The sequence below is a fragment of the Triticum urartu genome, chromosome 6A (genome assembly GCF_056163025.1).
Source record: "Triticum urartu cultivar PI428250 chromosome 6A, HENAU_Tu73, whole genome shotgun sequence".
Taxonomy (NCBI): domain Eukaryota; kingdom Viridiplantae; phylum Streptophyta; class Magnoliopsida; order Poales; family Poaceae; genus Triticum; species Triticum urartu.
Genome location: NC_141878.1, coordinates 123,915,834 through 123,933,796, shown reverse-complemented (window position 1 = coordinate 123,933,796; position 17,963 = coordinate 123,915,834). Strand labels below are relative to the sequence as shown.

Genomic DNA, 17,963 nt, shown 5'->3' with positions numbered 1-17,963 from the left:
GAACATGAATCAACAGCCAACCCCAGTAATTCTGCAAGACTTCATGCGTCTCAACCCAACTATTTGCCGCAGCTCAACTCAACCCCTTGATGCTGATGACTGGCTCGGCGACATCACGTATGAAATGGAGTCTGCTAGTGTGGCCCCTGCTAGTTATGTAACCTTTGCATCTTTCTTTCTGAAGGGTCCCGCTGCTCAATGGTGGGATAGCCACAGGCATACCCTGCCTACTGGAACGGTCATCACTTGGTCGGATTTCCAAGCTGCCTTCCATGCCCGCTTCATTCCTCAGGGAATCATGGACAGGAAGAAGCGAGATTTCCGCAACCTCACCCAAGGCAACAAGACTGTAGATGCTTATCAGCGGGAATTTCTGGACTTGTCACGTTATGCTGAAGAAGACATTGCAACTGATGCTCGTAGGCAAGAAAAGTTCCGTGATGGACTTCACCCTGATATCAAGCTAGCACTGCTCGTTCATGACTTTGCCGACTTTGCCACCTTGGTGAACAAGGCTATTCAGGTTGAGACTGGTCTTCAGGAACACCGGGGATCCCTCAGGCGCAGCCGTGACACTGGCTCATCTTCGGGCCCATCAGCGCAGAAGCGTCGGATATGGATCCCCCACAGCATGTATCAGCCAACTGCACTGGCACCAAGACAGTCTTATGCTGCACCTCGTCTTCCCCCTCCACCACAGAGGCAGCCTCTTCGGGTTGTACCACCCCAAGCTTCTGCTCGCAATCCCAATGATGGTCTATGCTTCAAGTGTGGCCTTCCGGGTCACTACTCCAGGAACTGTCCTCAAAATCAAAAATCAACTGGCTCTTCCTGCTGCCGATCGTGGTAACAATCAACCCGGCAACAACAATGCCCGACCTTATGGTCGTGGGCAGGCTAATAACATTGATCTAAATGAAGCTCAAGACCAGCCTGCCACTGTGATGGGTACTCTTCTCGTTAATTCAGTACCGGCTTCTGTTTTATTTGATTCGGGAGCTTTGCATTCATTTATGTCAGAAAAGTTTGCATACACACACGACATTCGATGCGAGCCCATGAACACTCCGATAGTGGTACGCACCCCTGCGGGCCGATGTCAAACTACCATGATTGGTCGCAATATTCCCGTTGAGATTGAAGGGTTGGAATTCCTTGTTTCTCCCATTATTCTGGAGTCTTCCAATATTGACCTCATTCTGGGAATGGAATGGTTGAAAGCGCATACTGCTTCTATCGTTTGCGCCACCAAGGTCGTTCACCTCCTACATCCTTCCGATGAGATAGTAAGCTACCATGCTCAACTTGTTCAAAACGCTGAAGCACGACTTTATGTCTTGCATGCGTTGAACACAACACCTCTTGAGGGAATTGAAATGATTCGAGTTGTTCGCGACTTCCTAGACGTCTTTCCAGAAGAACTTCCAGGAATACCTTTTGTTCGGGCTGTCGAGTTCGTCATCGACTTGAAACCAGGCACTATTCCTATTGCCAAACGACCCTACAAGATGCCGCCTCATGAGCTCCTTGAACTTAAGGAGGAAATCGATAAATCTCTTCGCAGTGGATTCATTCGTCCAAGTTCCTCAGCTTGGGGAGCACCTTCTCTCTTTGTAAAGAAGAAGGATGGAACGAATCGTTTGGTCCAAGACTACCGTCCTATCAACCAAGCTACAATTCAGAACAAATATCCCCTTCCTCGGTTCAATGATCTGTATGATCAACTGGCTGGTTCATCGATATTCTCTAAACTCGACTTGAGGTTGGGTTACCACCAGATCCATGTTCGTGAAGAGGATATTCCAAAAACCGCATTCGTCACTCGTTATGGTTCTTACGAGTACACCGTCATGTCTTTTGGCTTGACCAATTGTAAGGCCCTCGATGCGGCTATAGCTCCCACGTGTCGAGGCACGACTTAGAGACATAACCGCATTGAAAGCAATGTCGCAAGTTAGGCAATCATTACAACATCCCATGTAATATATAATAAAAGGGGAGAACATAGTTGGCTTACACTCGCCACGTCATTCAAGTACATAAATAACATTACATCATCCAAACACTCATGGCCCGACTACGGCGCCAAAATAAAAGAGAACCCAACATGCGACAAGGCCCCGAATCGAACCCCAACTAGGCACCACTACTGATCATCGGGAAAAGACACGTAGTAACGCTGAGAGTCCTCGTCGAACTCCCACTTCAGCTCGTACGCGTCACCTGGAGCGGAATCACCTGGACCTGCATCTGGTGTAATAGGAATCTGTGAGCCACAGGGACTCAGCAATCTCGCACCCTCGCGATCAAGACTATTTGAGCTTATAGGAAGGGTAAGGCAAATATATGTGGAGCTGCAGCAAGCGACTAGCATATATGGAGGCTATCTTATTCGCAAATGAGAGCGAGAAGAGGAGGCAAAGCACGAGCGAGAAACTAGAGAACAACCTGCGCAAACATTAATCCAACACCGTGTCCACTTCCCGGACTCCGCCGAGAAGAGGCCATCACGGTAACACACTCAGTTGATTCAGTTTAAATAATTAAGGTTCAAGTTATCTACAACCGGACATTAACAAATTCCCATCTGCCCATAACCGCGGGCACGGCTTTCGAAAGTTCAATCCATGCAGGGGAGTCCCAACTTAGCCCATGACAAGCTCTCACGGTCAACGAAGGAATAGACCTCCTCCCAAGACGTTCCGATCAGACTCGGTATCTCGGTAACTCAAGACACTTCGACAGGTTAAAACAACCAGCAACACCGCCCGAATGTGCCGACAAATCCCGATAGGAGCTGCACATATCTCGTTCTCAGGGCACACTCAGATGAGACTAGCTACGAGTAAAACCAACCCTCAAGTTTCCCCGAGGTGGCCCCGCAGGCAGGTCAGTTTGGACCAACACTCAGAGGAGCACTGGCCCGTGGGGGGGCTAAAATAAAGATGACCCTCGGGCTCCGGAAACCCAAGGGAAAAAAAGGATAGGTGGCAAATGGTAAAACCAATGTTGGGCATTGCTGTAAAAGCTTTAATCAAGGCGAACTATTAGGGGGTTCCCATTATAACCCAACCGCGTAAGGAACGCAAAATCCGGGAACATAACACCGATATGACGGAAACTAGGGCGACAAGAGTGGAACAAAACACTAGGCGAGAGGCCGAGCCTTCCACCCTTTACCAAGTATATAGATGCATTAAGATAACATAGTAATATAATAATATCCCAACAAGTAAATAAATGTTCCAACAAGGAACGGCTCCAATCTTCACCTGCAACTAGCAACGCTATAAGAGGGGCTGAGCAAAGCGGTAACATAGCCAATCAACGGTTTGCTAGGACATGGTGGGTTAGAGGTTCAACATGGCAATTGGGAGGCTGACAAGAAAAAGGTAGGCATCGTAGCAATGGCATAGCAAAAGAGCAAGCAAACTAGCATAGCAAAGATAGTAGTGATTTCGATGGTATGATCATCTTGCCTGCACAGTTGTCAGAGTTGACTGGATCCTCAAAAGCAAACTCAACGGGCTCCTAGTTAGCGAACTCGTCTCCCGGCTCTACCCAAACAAGACAAACAAGCAACAAGGATACAATCAACCACGGGCAAGCTCAAACAATAAGATGCAAAGATGGTATGCTATGCGGGATGTGATGCGGGATGCAAAATGCAAGATATGACAGGAAATGCATGAACCTGGCCTCAACTTGGAAAACCAAGTGTGCCACTGGAAATATGGGATGAAATCGCGTGAAAACGATATAAAGAACGCCGGAATCGGAGTTACGGTTTGGAAATGGCAAGCGATTCAATATTTGCACCGGTCTGCGATTTAGAGCAAGTAGGCATCTAAATGCAACGAAATGAACATGCTACAGCACCCAAACATGGCAACAAAATACATGGCAGGGATGCACACAAAATGCTTAACAAAAGACTAGCACTGAGCCACGGCCAATTCATCCATTAAGAGGTTCAAACAAGCATGGCAAAAAACGCAAATGCAAAACAGATTCCAGACTTAGTGAAATTAACACTTGTCTGAAATTTCAGATCACGAAGCCCTCTTCGGAGCAGCAAAACAACATGATACATGACCTGATTATGACAAAGAAGAGCATGGAATGGAGCTACTCAACAAGCTTAACAAAAGACCCAAAGTGACCTGGGTCCAAAAGGTTCACAAAATATACTAACAAGCACACGAACATAGCTAAAACACAATCAGTTTTCAGACTTAGTGAAAACTGAGACATGCTGAAATATAACTCACGAAGGCATGTAAACGAGCTCGATGCACTCACCACGGTGCAAGTCATGGCAAGAAAAGCATACATCCATTAAGAAGGTACAAAATTCTAGCTAGACATGGCAAGAACAATGGCATAGCATGCACGGATCAACTACAATAACATCGGCAAAATCGCAAACGAGTTGACGATCTGCCCAGATTCACAACGAAGCAAAAGTAGAGCTCGATTGACTCAAGCTAGGGTGCTCCATAATTTCAAACAAAGACATGGATGGATAGACCATAACATGATTAACAAAACTCCTTTACTGATCATCCTCAAAAGAGGCACGGATCACTAGGAAACAAGCTGAACATATGGCATCATGAACTAAATAATCCCAGACTTAGTGAAAACTACTAAGTCCCTGAAAACAGATTTACCGGGTGCCTCACTTTGCAAGCTTGCACAACTCACCACACACATCCTAAAAATGCATGGGTTGCACCTCTGGAAAGATAACAAGATGCTTAACAAAACATATGAAGGACTCACAGGCATAGCATGCACACAATAATCATGGCAAAAATGACAAAAGTCTAAGATGAACTAGCAGATCTGACAATTAACTCACGAAGCCTCCTTCTAGCAGCATTTCGGGCATGAAGATGAGCTCAAATGAAAATGATGCAATGGAATCAAATGATTTACTCGTCGAGACGAACATTTTGATATACTATATGTCTAAACGGAGCTACGGATGCGGAGATATCACCGGTCAAAGTATGCACGAAAAATTAGGGTTCGGGGATAAAAAGTCAACCGAGGAGATATTTTCGGATCTCAGATCCAGATCGCACGGGAACCGAGGATGGTCGGGGAAGCTCTCCGGAGTTGAAGAAGTTCGCCGGAGTTCGTCGGAGAGGTAGATCCGGCCACTCCCGGCCGGATCCGGCGGCGGGGGCGGCGGCAGCGGCCGACGAGGGACGCGGCGGAGCCGGCCGGCTCGGGGCGGCGTTCCGGCGAGGCGGGCGAAGGGCGGCCTGTGCGGGCTCCGGCGTGGAACTCCGGTCGGCGGGGCGGCCGGCGCCGGAGGAGAAGAAGCGGGGCGGCGGCGCTGCGGATCGGGGCGAGGCGGCGGCGCCCTGGGCCGCGGGGGCCAAGCGCGGGCTTCCGCGGGCCGACGGCGGAGGCGAGTGGCGCGGGCCACGTGGCGGGATGCGGCTGGCTGGGCGCGGCGGTGGACGCGTCCGGCCGGGGGCGGACGTGTCCGTCGGTGGCGGGATGCGTTTTTTTTAGGGGGTGGGGTTTCGGGGAGAGAGAGATCCGAAAACGAAGGGGGTGTATTTATAGGCATAAGTGGAGCTAGGAGAGTCCAAATGAGGTGCGGTTTTCGGCCACGCGATCGTGATCGAATGTTCTAGATGATGGAGCAGAGTTTGGTGGGTTTTGGGCCAAAATGGAGAGGTGTTGGGCTGCAACACACACGAGGCCTTTTCGGTCCCTCGGTTAACCGTTGGAGTATCAAACGAAGTCCAAATGATACGAAACTTGACAGGCGGTCTACCGGTAGTAAACCAAGGCCGCATGACAAGTCTCGGTCCAATCCGGAAACGTTTAATCCCCACACACGAAAGAACGCTAGAATTGACCACCGAAGGAGAACGAAGCACCGGAATGCAAAACGGACAACGGGGAAAATGCTCGAATGCATGAGATGAACACGTATGCAAATGCAATGCACATGATGACATGATATGAGATGCACGAAAACGAAAACAACACACGGAGACAAAGACCCGAACCCGAGAAATAAATATAACTTAACGCCGGAAACGGCAAGAGTTGGAGTACAAATTGGGAAAGTTATATCCGGGGCGTTACAACACTCCACCACTACGAAAGGATCTCGTCCCGAGATCTAGGACTGAAAGAACGCCGGGTACTCAGAACGGAGGTGATCCTCGCGTTCCCAGGTAGCTTCACGGTCGGAATGGTGTGACCATTTGACTTTGAGAAATTTGATTGACTTGTTGCGAGTCTTGCCTTCAGTCTCTTCAAGAATAGCAACTGGGTGCTCACGATAAGAGAGATCTTCTTGGAGCGCAATGTCCTCGAAGTTGACTGTGCGGTCAGGAGTCTTGAAGCACTTTTGAAGCTGAGAGACATGGAACACATCATGAACATTTGCAAAGTTTGAAGGAAGCTCGAGTTGATAGGCGAGGTCGCCTCTCTTGCTGACAATCTTGAAAGGTCCCATGTATCTAGGGGCAAGCTTCCCTTTGATACCGAAGTGACGAGTACCTTTCATAGGAGAGACGCGGAGGTAAACATGATCTCCGATCTCGAAAGCCAAATCACGGTGCTTACTATCATAGTAGCTCTTCTGGCGGGATTGGGCTGCTTTGAGGTTATCACGAATGAATTTGCACATTTCTTCTGCCTCTGTGATTAAGTCATTACCCAGCAGCTGACGTTCACCGGTTTCAGACCAGTTGAGAGGGGTACGGCACTTCCTGCCATACAGAATTTCAAATGGGGCCTTGCCCGAACTTGCTTGAAAACTATTGTTGTAGGAGAATTCAGCATAAGGAAGACAATCCTCCCACTTCATGCCAAAAGAGATCACACAAGCCCTGAGCATATCTTCAAGAATCTGGTTGACACGCTCGACTTGACCGCTTGTTTGAGGATGGAAAGCGGTGCTGAAGCGGATGTTGGTGCCCATGGCCTTCTGAAAAGAATCCAAAAACTTGGAGGTAAAGATGCTGCCACGGTCTGAAGATATCACTTGAGGAATACCGTGCAGAGAGACAATTCGAGAGGTATAGAGTTCCGCCAATTGAGCTGCAGTGATCGACTCTTTGATAGGCAGAAAATGAGCCACTTTGGTGAGCTTGTCGATGACAAGGAATATAGCATATTGCCCCGCTTGGACTTTGGAAACCCAGTCACGAAGTCCATTTCAATGTGGTCAAACTTCCATTCTGGAATGGCAAGAGGTTGGAGGAGACCTGCTGGCCTTTGGTGTTCTGCCTTCACTCTTCTGCGGACATCACATTCATTCACGAATTGAGCGATCTCGCGCTTCATTCGAGTCCACCAATAAGCTTGCTTGAGGTCCTGATACATCTTCGTACTCCCAGGGTGGATGGAGAGGAGAGAATTGTGAGCCTCGTTCATGATCACTTTACGAAGGTCACCTTTGGGTACAACAATTCGATCCTCGAAGAAGAGAGTGTCCTTGTCATCAAGGCGGTAGCACTTGTACTTGGACTGACTCTTGGCAATCCCAATCTTCACCTTTTTCACCATAGCATCAAGAAGCTGGGCTTGGCGAATCTGGTCTTCTAAGGTAGGAGAGACTTGAAGGTTGGCAAGGAAACCTTGAGGAACAACTTGCAGATTCAGTTTGCGGAAAGCTTCACAAAGGTCGGGTTGATAAGGCTTAAGAATCAAACTGCTGCAGTAGGCCTTTCTGCTCAAAGCGTCAGCGATCACATTGGCCTTGCCTGGAGTATACTCGATACTCGGATTATACTCTTGAATCATTTCGACCCATCGAGTTTGCCTTAGGTTGAGATTAGGCTGAGTGAAGATGTACTTGAGACTCTTGTGATCAGTGAAAATATCCACTTTTCTTCCCAATAGAAGATGTCTCCAAGTCAAAAGAGCATGCACAACTGCCGCCAACTCGAGATCATGAGTGGGGTAGTTCTTCTCATTAGGCTTCAACTGGCGAGATGTATAAGCAACCACTTTCTTTTCTTGCATCAATACTGCGCCAAGACCTTGGAGAGAGGCATCACAAAAGACCTCGTACGGCTTGGATTCATCAGGTGGAGTCAAAACTGGAGCAGTGATCAACTTCTCTTTCAAAGTGTTGAAGGCAATATCACACTCCGGAGACCAAACGTACTTGACGTGCTTCTGAAGAAGATTTGAGAGAGGCTTCGCGATCTTAGAAAAGTTTTCAACGAATCTTCGGCAATAGCTTGCGAGACCGAGAAAACTGCGGAGTTGCTTCACGTTCTGAGGAGGTTCCCAATTCACAATCACAGACACCTTCTCAGGATTCACGGCAATGCCCTTGGCAGAGATGATATGACCAAGATAAAGAACCTCATCGAGCCAAAATTCACACTTGGAGAACTTGGCGTAGAACTGATGTTCCCTGAGCTTATCAAGCACCAAACGCAAGTGTTTGGCATGATCTTCCTTGTTCTTGGAGAAAACCAGAATGTCGTCGAGATAGACCAAAACGAAGTCATTGGTGTAGGCGTTGAAGATGAAGTTCATCATGCGAGAGAACGTCGGAGGAGCGTTGGCGAGGCCAAAAGACATGACAGTGTATTCATATGAACCAAAGCTTGTTCTGAATGCTGTCTTGGGAATATCTTCTTCACGAATGCGAATCTAGTGATAACCCATACGGAGATCAAGCTTGGAGAATACTTGGGAACCTTTGAGTTGTTCGAACAGCTCGTTGATGTTGGGAAGTGGGTATTTGTTCTTGATGGTCTTCTTGTTCACTGGACGGTAATCAACACAAAGTCGGTCCGTTCCATCCTTCTTCTTCACAAAAAGAACACCACAACCCCACGGAGAAGAACTAGGCCGGATAAGACCCATTCTTTCTTGCTCATCGAGTTGCTTCTTCAGCTCCTTCAACTCTTCAGGTCCGAGCTTGTAAGGACGTTTGCACACAGGTTCCGTACCAGGCTCAAGATCAATAACGAATTCAACTGGCCGGTGCGGAGGCATTCCTGGAAGCTCTTCTGGAAAGACGTCTTGATATTCGCAAACGACTGGAATTTGCGAAATAGCGTCCAATTCACCCTTCTCATTGAGAGAAAACAGACGGATGGAATTATCCCGAGCGGTAAAGACAATTACATCCTCAGACGAATGAGTCAATTGAATCTGCCTGGCTGCACAATCAAGCTGAGCCTTGTGCTTAGAAAGCCAATACATCCCGAGAATAAGATCAATATCCGAGTTACCAAGAACCATTGGAGAAGCCAGAAACTTGAAATCACCCATCAAGATAGAAATATCCGGAACCATCAAACTAGAACTCAGACGCTTAGCTGGAGAGACAACTTGCATAGCTCTAGGTAAAGCCTTAGTACTAAAATTGTTCTCCGATGCAAATGGAAATGACATGAAGGAATGCGATGCACCAGAGTCAAAAAGTACTTTTGCGGGAATATCATTAACAGGAAGGTTACCCATGATCACATCTGACGAGTCCTTTGCCTGAGCTGCATTCATCAAATTGACCTTAGCATGCTTGGGGTTATGCTTGACCACAGCTGTACTTGTCGATCTGACAGGAGGAGGAGGAAGACGCCTCTGGTTGAGACACTTGTTGGCATAGTGGCCCTTCTGTTGGCACTTGTTGCACGTGACCTCTGAAAGCGGACGGTGATACGGAGCACTCGATCTTGGAGCTTGAGACGAAGCCTTGTTCTGAAAGGCAGGGTTGGGTGGGTGGGAAGAATCACTGCCACCTTTGCTCTTCTGCTGATACGGCTGATGGAACGGAGGAGGAGAAGCCAAAACTTCTGCTGCTTGGCCACTTGAGTAGAGGAAGAAGGAGTAGCATCTCTGACTCGCTTCCTGGAAGCATCACACCTCAACTGAGCAGCCTCTTACTTCAGTGCCATGTTGTAGAACTCATCGTATCTCAAGGGCTCAAAGAGAACAAGAGCGAGCTGAATATCTTCTCTGAGACCACCCCTGAACTGGTATATCATGCTCTTCTCATCAGGCACATCCTTCTTGGCAAAGCGGGCAAGCTTCTGGAACAACTTGTTGTAGTCATAGACAGACAAAGAGCCTTGCTTCAGATTGCGGAATTCCTCACACTTGCTTTCAACCACGCTCTGAGGAATATGATGAGCTCGGAAATCTCGATGGGAATCATCCCAAGTGATAACACGTCCACCTCTGGAATCCTTGTACTGCTGGAACCATTCTGCAGCTTGATCTTTGAGTTGGAAGGAAGCGAACTTGACAAAGTCCTCAGGCCTGACGTTACTGCACTCGAAATGCTTACACACATCCACAAGCCAATTGTCAGCATCGGTTGCCTCAACACAATTGCTGAAAGTCTTTGGCCCGTTAGCAAGGAACTGGTTGAGTGTAGCAAAGTGACTCTGGTTGTTTCCTTGATTCCCTTGACTGCCTTGATTGCGCTCTTGAAGAATTTGCATGATCAGCTGTGTGTTTGCATTGGTTGCGGCCATCACAGCTTGCCATGCCTCTGGAGGAGGTGGAGGCGGTGGCGGATCAGGATTCGGAGTCGTGCGTGTTGGAGGAGCCATCCTGAAGAGGTTGACCACCATTAGCACATTGACAGATAATATAGAAGCTGAATCCAACGGAATGAAAATTGCAACATATAGTCTTCACATCCGAACAAAATGAACGAATGCATTCCTCTTGAAATGGTCATATATCCATAAATTGAGAAGCCACGTAGAATTAGGTAGAAGAAGTAAATCAACAAGGTACGGACCAAGAACGAATAATCGGTAAGAAATCCCAATCTCAAACCAATATCCATGGAAGAAGAACTAGAGCTACGAGAATTCCCACCTATGAAACTCCCGAAATTTTCTGGTTATGCAATCAGGTGTTGGGGATACAGGGGAAGCATAATATCACCCAAACTAGCAAATCCTACATCCAGCTGTATCCATCCTTCAACACATAACCAAGAAAACTTCGGAAACCATCTACCTCAACCTTCGAAAAGCATCCGTTATACAAGTTATGGCGATACTCCCGAACTCCCGCCCCAGTACTGGGTGGCATCGAGGTTATCTCACCAACGAACTGCATAAAAGAGATTTTCGATGTCGGCAAACATATCTCAAGTATTCCAGAATTGCAACGATAAAATTATGATGACAACACCTCAGAGCTCAACTCCCCGGGACACTTCCACTAAACACCTGACAGGAGGCACCAAGACAATGTTCTCATCATAAGCCATCGGAACGATTCCAAGATACTCGCGTGATCCTAAAAAAAATTTAGTGAAATTTGAGAAGAGAAGAGTCAAAATTCTACGTCAGGATGCCTTACCAGAGCGATGAGGAGACTGGGAAGTAAAAAGAATTCCTAAGCTCTCCGATATATAATTCCTAAATGACTCAAAACATTTTTCTAGACACAACTCGGCTGCTAAAAATGATCAAGCAATGGGGCTCCTAAGGTTGGGGAAGGCTCTGATTACCAACTTGTAACGCCCTCGATGCGGCTATAGCTCCCACGTGTCGAGGCACGACTTAGAGACATAACCGCATTGAAAGCAATGTTGCAAGTTAGGCAATCATTACAACATCCCATGTAATATATAATAAAAGGGGAGAACATAGTTGGCTTACACTCGCCACGTCATTCAAGTACATAAATAACATTACATCATCCAAACACTCATGGCCCGACTACGGCGCCAAAATAAAAGAGAACCCAACATGCGACAAGGCCCCGAATCGAACCCCAACTAGGCACCACTACTGATCATCGGGAAAAGACATGTAGTAACGCTGAGAGTCCTCGTCGAACTCCCACTTCAGCTCGTATGCGTCACCTGGAGCGGAATCACCTGGACCTGCATCTGGTGTAATAGGAATCTGTGAGCCACAGGGACTCAACAATCTCGCACCCTCGCGATCAAGACTATTTGAGCTTATAGGAAGGGTAAGGCAAATATATGTGGAGCTGCAGCAAGCGACTAGCATATATGGAGGCTATCTTATTCGCAAATGAGAGCGAGAAGAGGAGGCAAAGCACGAGCGAGAAACTAGAGAACAACCTGCGCAAACATTACTCCAACACCGTGTCCACTTCCCGGACTCCGCCGAGAAGAGGCCATCACGGTAACACACTCAGTTGATTCATTTTAAATAATTAAGGTTCAAGTTATCTACAACCGGACATTAACAAATTCCCATCTACCCATAACCGCGGGCACGACTTTCGAAAGTTCAATCCCTGCAGGGGAGTCCCAACTTAGCCCATGACAAGCTCTCACGGTCAACGAAGGAATAGACCTCCTCCCAAGACGTTCCGATCAGACTCGGTATCTCGGTAACTCAAGACACTTCGACAGGTTAAAACAAGACCAGCAACACCGCCCGAATGTGCCGACAAATCCCGATAGGAGCTGCACATATCTCGTTCTCAGGGCACACTCAGATGAGACTAGCTACGAGTAAAACCAACCCTCAAGTTTCCCCGAGGTGGCCCCGCAGGCAGCTCAGTTCGGACCAACACTCAGAGGAGCACTGGCCCGTGGGGGGGCTAAAATAAAGATGACCCTCGGGCTCCGGAAACCCAAGGGAAAAAAGGATATGTGGCAAATGGTAAAACCAATGTTGGGCATTGCTGGAAAAGCTTTAATCAAGGCGAACTATCAGGGGGTTCCCATTATAACCCAACCGCGTAAGGAACGCAAAATCCGGGAACATAACACCGATATGACGGAAACTAGGGCGGCAAGAGTGGAACAAAACACTAGGCGAGAGGCCGAGCCTTCCACCCTTTACCAAGTATATAGATGCATTAAGATAACATAGTAATATAATAATATCCCAACAAGTAAATAAATGTTCCAACAAGGAACGGCTCCAATCTTCACCTGCAACTAGCAACGCTATAAGAGGGGCTGAGCAAAGCGGTAACATAGCCAATCAATGGTTTGCTAGGACATGGTGGGTTAGAGGTTCAACATGGCAATTGGGAGGCTGACAAGAAAAAGGTAGGCATCGTAGCAATGGCATAGCAAAAGAGCGAGCAAACTAGCATAGCAAAGATAGTAGTGATTTCGATGGTATGATCATCTTGCGTGCACAGTTGTCAGAGTTGACTGGATCCTCAAAAGCAAACTCAACGGGCTCCTCGTTAGCAAACTCGTCTCCCGGCTCTACCCAAACAAGACAAACAAGCAACAAGGATACAATCAACCACGGGCAAGCTCAAACAATAAGATGCAAAGATGGTATGCTATGCGGGATGCGATGCGGGATGCAAAATGCAAGATATGACAGGAAATGCATGAACCTGGACTCAACTTGGAAAACCAAGTGTGCCACTGGAAAGATGGGATGAAATCGCTTGAAAACGATATAAAGAACGCCGGAATCGGAGTTACGGTTTGGAAATGGCAAGCGATTCAATATTTGCACCGGTCTGCGATTTACAACAAGTAGGCATCTAAATGCAACGAAATGAACATGCTACAGCACCCAAACATGGCAACAAAATACATGGCAGGGATGCACACAAAATGCTTAACAAAATACTAGCACTGATCCACGGCCAATTCATCCATTAAGAGGTTCAAACAAGCATGGCAAAAAACGCAAATGCAAAACAGATTCCAGACTTAGTGAAATTAACACTTGTCTGAAATTTCAGATCACGAAGCCCTCTTCGGAGCAGCAAAACAACATGATACATGACCTGATTATGACAAGAAGAGCATGGCATGGAGCTACTCAACAAGCTTAACAAAAGACCCAAAGTGACCTGGGGCCAAATGGGTTCACAAAATATACTAACAAGCACACGAACATAGCTAAAACACAATCAGTTTTCAGACTTAGTGAAAACTGAGACATGCTGAAATATAACTCACGAAGGCATGTAAACGAGCTCGATTCACTCACCACAGTGCAAGTCATGGCAAGGCAAGCATACATCCATTAAGAAGGCACAAAATACTAGCTATACATGGCAAGAACAATGGCATAGCATGCACGGATCAACTACAATAACATCGGCAAAATCGCAAACGAGTTGACGATCTGCCCAGATTCACAACAAAGCAAAAGTAGAGCTTGATTGACTCACGCTAGGTTGCTCCATAATTGCAAACAAAGACATGGATGGATAGACCATAACATGATTAACAAAACTCCTTTACTGATCATCCTCAAAAGAGGCACGGATCACTAGGAAACAAGCTGAACATATGGCATCATGAACTAAATAATCCCAGACTTAGTGAAAACTACTAAGTCCCTGAAAACAGATTTACCGGGTGCCTCACTTTGCAAGCTTGCACAACTCACCACACACATCCTAAAAATGCATGGGTTGCACCTCTGGAAAGATAACAAGATGCTTAACAAAACGTATGAAGGACTCACAGGCATAGCATGCACACAATAATCATGGCAAAAATGACAAAAGTCTAAGATGAACTAGCAGATCTGACAATTAACTCACGAAGCCTCCTTCTAGCAGAATTTCGGGCATGAAGATGAGCTCAAATGAAAATGATACAATGGAATCAAATGATGTACTCGTCGAGGCGAACATTTTGATATACTATATGTCTAAAACGGAGCGACGGATGCGGAGATATCACCGGTCAAAGTATGCACGAAAAATTAGGGTTCGGGGATAAAAAGTCAACCGTGGAGATATTTTCGGATCTCAGATCCAGATCGCACGGGAACCGAGGATGGTCGGGGAAGCTCTCCGGAGTTGAAGAAGTTCGCCGGAGTTCGTCGGAGAGGTAGATCCGGCCACTCCCGGCCGGAACCGGCGGCGGGGGCGGCGGCAGCGGCCGGCGAGGGACGCGGTGGAGCCGGCCGGCTCGGGGCGGCATTCCGGCGAGGCGGGCGAAGGGCGGCCGGTGCGGCCTCCGGCATGGAACTCCGGTCGGCGGGGCGGCCGGCGCCGAAGGAGAAGAAGCGGGGCGGCGGCGCTGTGGATCGGGGCGAGGCGGCGGCGCCCTGGGCCGTGGGGGCCAGGCGCGGGCTTCCGCGGGCCGGCGGCGGAGGCGAGTGGCGCGGGCCACGTGGCGAGATGCGGCTGGCTGGGCGCGGCGGCGGACGCGTCCGGCCGGGGGCGGACGTGTCCGTCGGTGGCGGGATGCGTTTTTTTTAGGGGGTGGGGTTTCGGGGAGAGAGAGATCCGAAAACGAAGGGGGTGTATTTATAGGCATAAGTGGAGCTAGGAGAGTCCAAATGAGGCGCGGTTTTCGGCCACGCGATCGTGATTGAACGCTCTAGATGATGGAGCAGAGTTTGGTGGGTTTTGGGCCAAAATGGAGGGGTGTGGGGCTGCAACACACACGAGGCCTTTTCGGTCCCTCGGTTAACCGTTGGAGTATCAAACGAAGTCCAAATGATACGAAACTTGACAGGCGGTCTACCGGTAGTAAACCAAGGCCGCATGACAAGTCTCGGTCCAATACGGAAACGTTTAATCCCCACACACGAAAGAACGCTAGAATTGACCACCGGAGGAGAACGAAGCGCCGGAATGCAAAACGGACAACGGGGAAAATGCTCGAATGCATGAGATGAACACGTATGCAAATGCAATGCACATGATGACATGATATGAGATGCACGAAAACGAAAACAACACACGGAGACAAAGACCCGAACCCGAGAAATAAATATAACTTAACGCCAGAAACGGCAAGAGTTGGAGTACAAATTGGGAAAGTTATATCCGGGGCGTTACACCAATGCTCCAGCCACATTCTCCCGTTTGATGAACTACATATTCATGGATTACCTCGACAAGTTCGTCGTGGTCTATCTGGATGATATCCTGGTATATTCGAAGAACAAAGAAGAACATGCTGAACATCTTCGACTTGTTCTAGAGAAGCTTCGAGAACATCAACTTTATGCCAAGTATTCCAAGTGCGAATTTTGGTTACCCGAAGTCACCTACCTTGGTCATGTCATCTCCAAGGATGGTATTGCCATCAACCCAGAGTGCGTTCAGGCTATTCTTGACTGGACCCCTCCGAAGACTATCAAGCAAGTCAGAAGCTTTCTCGGTCTAGCCAGCTATTGTCTCCACTTTGTCGAGAACTTCTCCAAGATCGCCAAGCCACTGACCAATCTGCTTCACAAGGGCGTCAAGTTCGATTGGACAGACAAATGTCAGGAAAGTTTCCAGGCACTCAAAGAAAAGCTGACATCTGCCCCAGTGCTTGCTCCCCCTGATTCTCGCAAGGACTTTGTCATCTATTACGACGCTTCACGTCAACGATTAGGCTATGTCCTAATGCAAGAGCGTAGAGTGATTGCTTATGCCTCTCGTCAAGTGCGTCCTCATGAAGAGAACTACCTAGTTCATGACCTTGAGCTTGCTGCGGTTAACTATGCATTGAAGCTATGGCGACAGTACCTTCTCGGTAACCGTTGCGAGATTTTCACCGATCATCAGAGTCTGAAGTACCTGTTTACTCAGCCAGATCTGAACCTCCATCAGCAGCGATGGATGGAAGCTATTGCTGACTACAACTACGGTATATCCTATACCCCTGATAAGGCTAATGTAATGGCCGATGCCCTGAGCCGTAAGTCTTATTGCAATAACCACATGGTCTACAAAGCCCAACCCCGCCTTTATGAAGAGCTATGCAAGCTGAACCTTCAACTAGTTCCACAGGGTTCTCTGAATAACCTTGTCTTGGAACCAACTCTTCTAAAAGCAATTAAGTCTGCACAAGCCAAGGATGCTCATGTTGATTTGATGAAAAAGGATCTTGCCTTAGAGAAATCCAGAGATTTCTCACTTGGTGAAGATGGAACCTTATACTTCAGAGATCGTATTGTAGTACCTCGGTTCGAGCTTATGACAAAGAAGGTAATGAAAGAAGCGCATGACACCCCTCTCTCTATTCATCCGGGAAGTACCAAGATGTACTTAGACATTCGTCAGAAATATTGCTGGTCCAAGATGAAGCAAGATATTGCTCGATATATCGAAGAATGTGACGTTTGTCGTCGCGTCAAAGCAGAACATCAGAAACCGGCTGTACTTCTACAACTGCTTCCGATTCCTGAATGGAAGTGTGATAAGATTCAGATGGACTTCGTCACTGGCCTTCCCAAGTCTCAGAAAGGTAATGATGCTATCTTTGCCGTCATCGACCAATTCTCAAAGGTCGCTCACTTTCTACCAGTCAAGGAGACTATCACTGCTAGTCAATTAGCAAACTTGTATATCTCCCGAATTGTGTCACTCCACGGCATTCCGAAGGAGATCAGTTCAGACCGTGGCAGTATATTCACTTCAAAGTTCTGGGATAGTTTCCAAGAGGCAATGGGAACTCATATTACCTAGAGCACTGCTTATCATCCCCAATCCCAAGGCCAAGTCGAGCGAGTCAATCAAATTCTTGAAGACATGATTCGGGCTTGTCTTATTTCTTTCGGTAAGAAGTGGGAAGAATCTCTCCCTTATGTGGAGTTCTCTTATAACAATAGCTATCAAGCCAGCTTGAAGATGGCACCCTTCAATGTGCTTTATGGACGTAAGTGCCGAACCCCTCTGAATTGGCCAGAAACTGGGGAACGGCCGCTCATTGGTCCAGACATCATTCAACAAGCTGAAGAGCAGGTTCACATTGTCTGGGATAATCTCAAGGCGGCCGAGTCCCGCCAGAAGAGCAACTATGACCGGAAACACTGGGTTCAACTTATCAACCTGGTGAACAAGCTTATCTGCGTGTCACTCCTTTGAGAGGCACTCATCGGTTCGGAGTCAAGGGCAAGCTAGCTCCGCGCTACATTGGTCCCTTCCGCATTCTGGCCCGTCGTGGACTGGTGGCTTATCAACTGGAGTTGCCACCTCAGTTCTCTCACGTCCATGACGTCTTCCACGTGTCGCAACTTCGTCGTTGCTTCAAGGATCCGGAACGTGAAGTGGATCCGGAATTGATTAAAGTTCAAGATGATCTC

At 47.8% G+C, this 17,963-nt stretch overlaps 1 pseudogene; it reads left to right on the top strand.

The window, feature by feature from the left end:
• The first annotated feature begins 298 nt into the window (after nucleotides 1–298).
• Nucleotides 299–17,745, top strand: LOC147964405 (uncharacterized; annotated as a pseudogene).
• The last annotated feature ends 218 nt before the right edge of the window (nucleotides 17,746–17,963 follow it).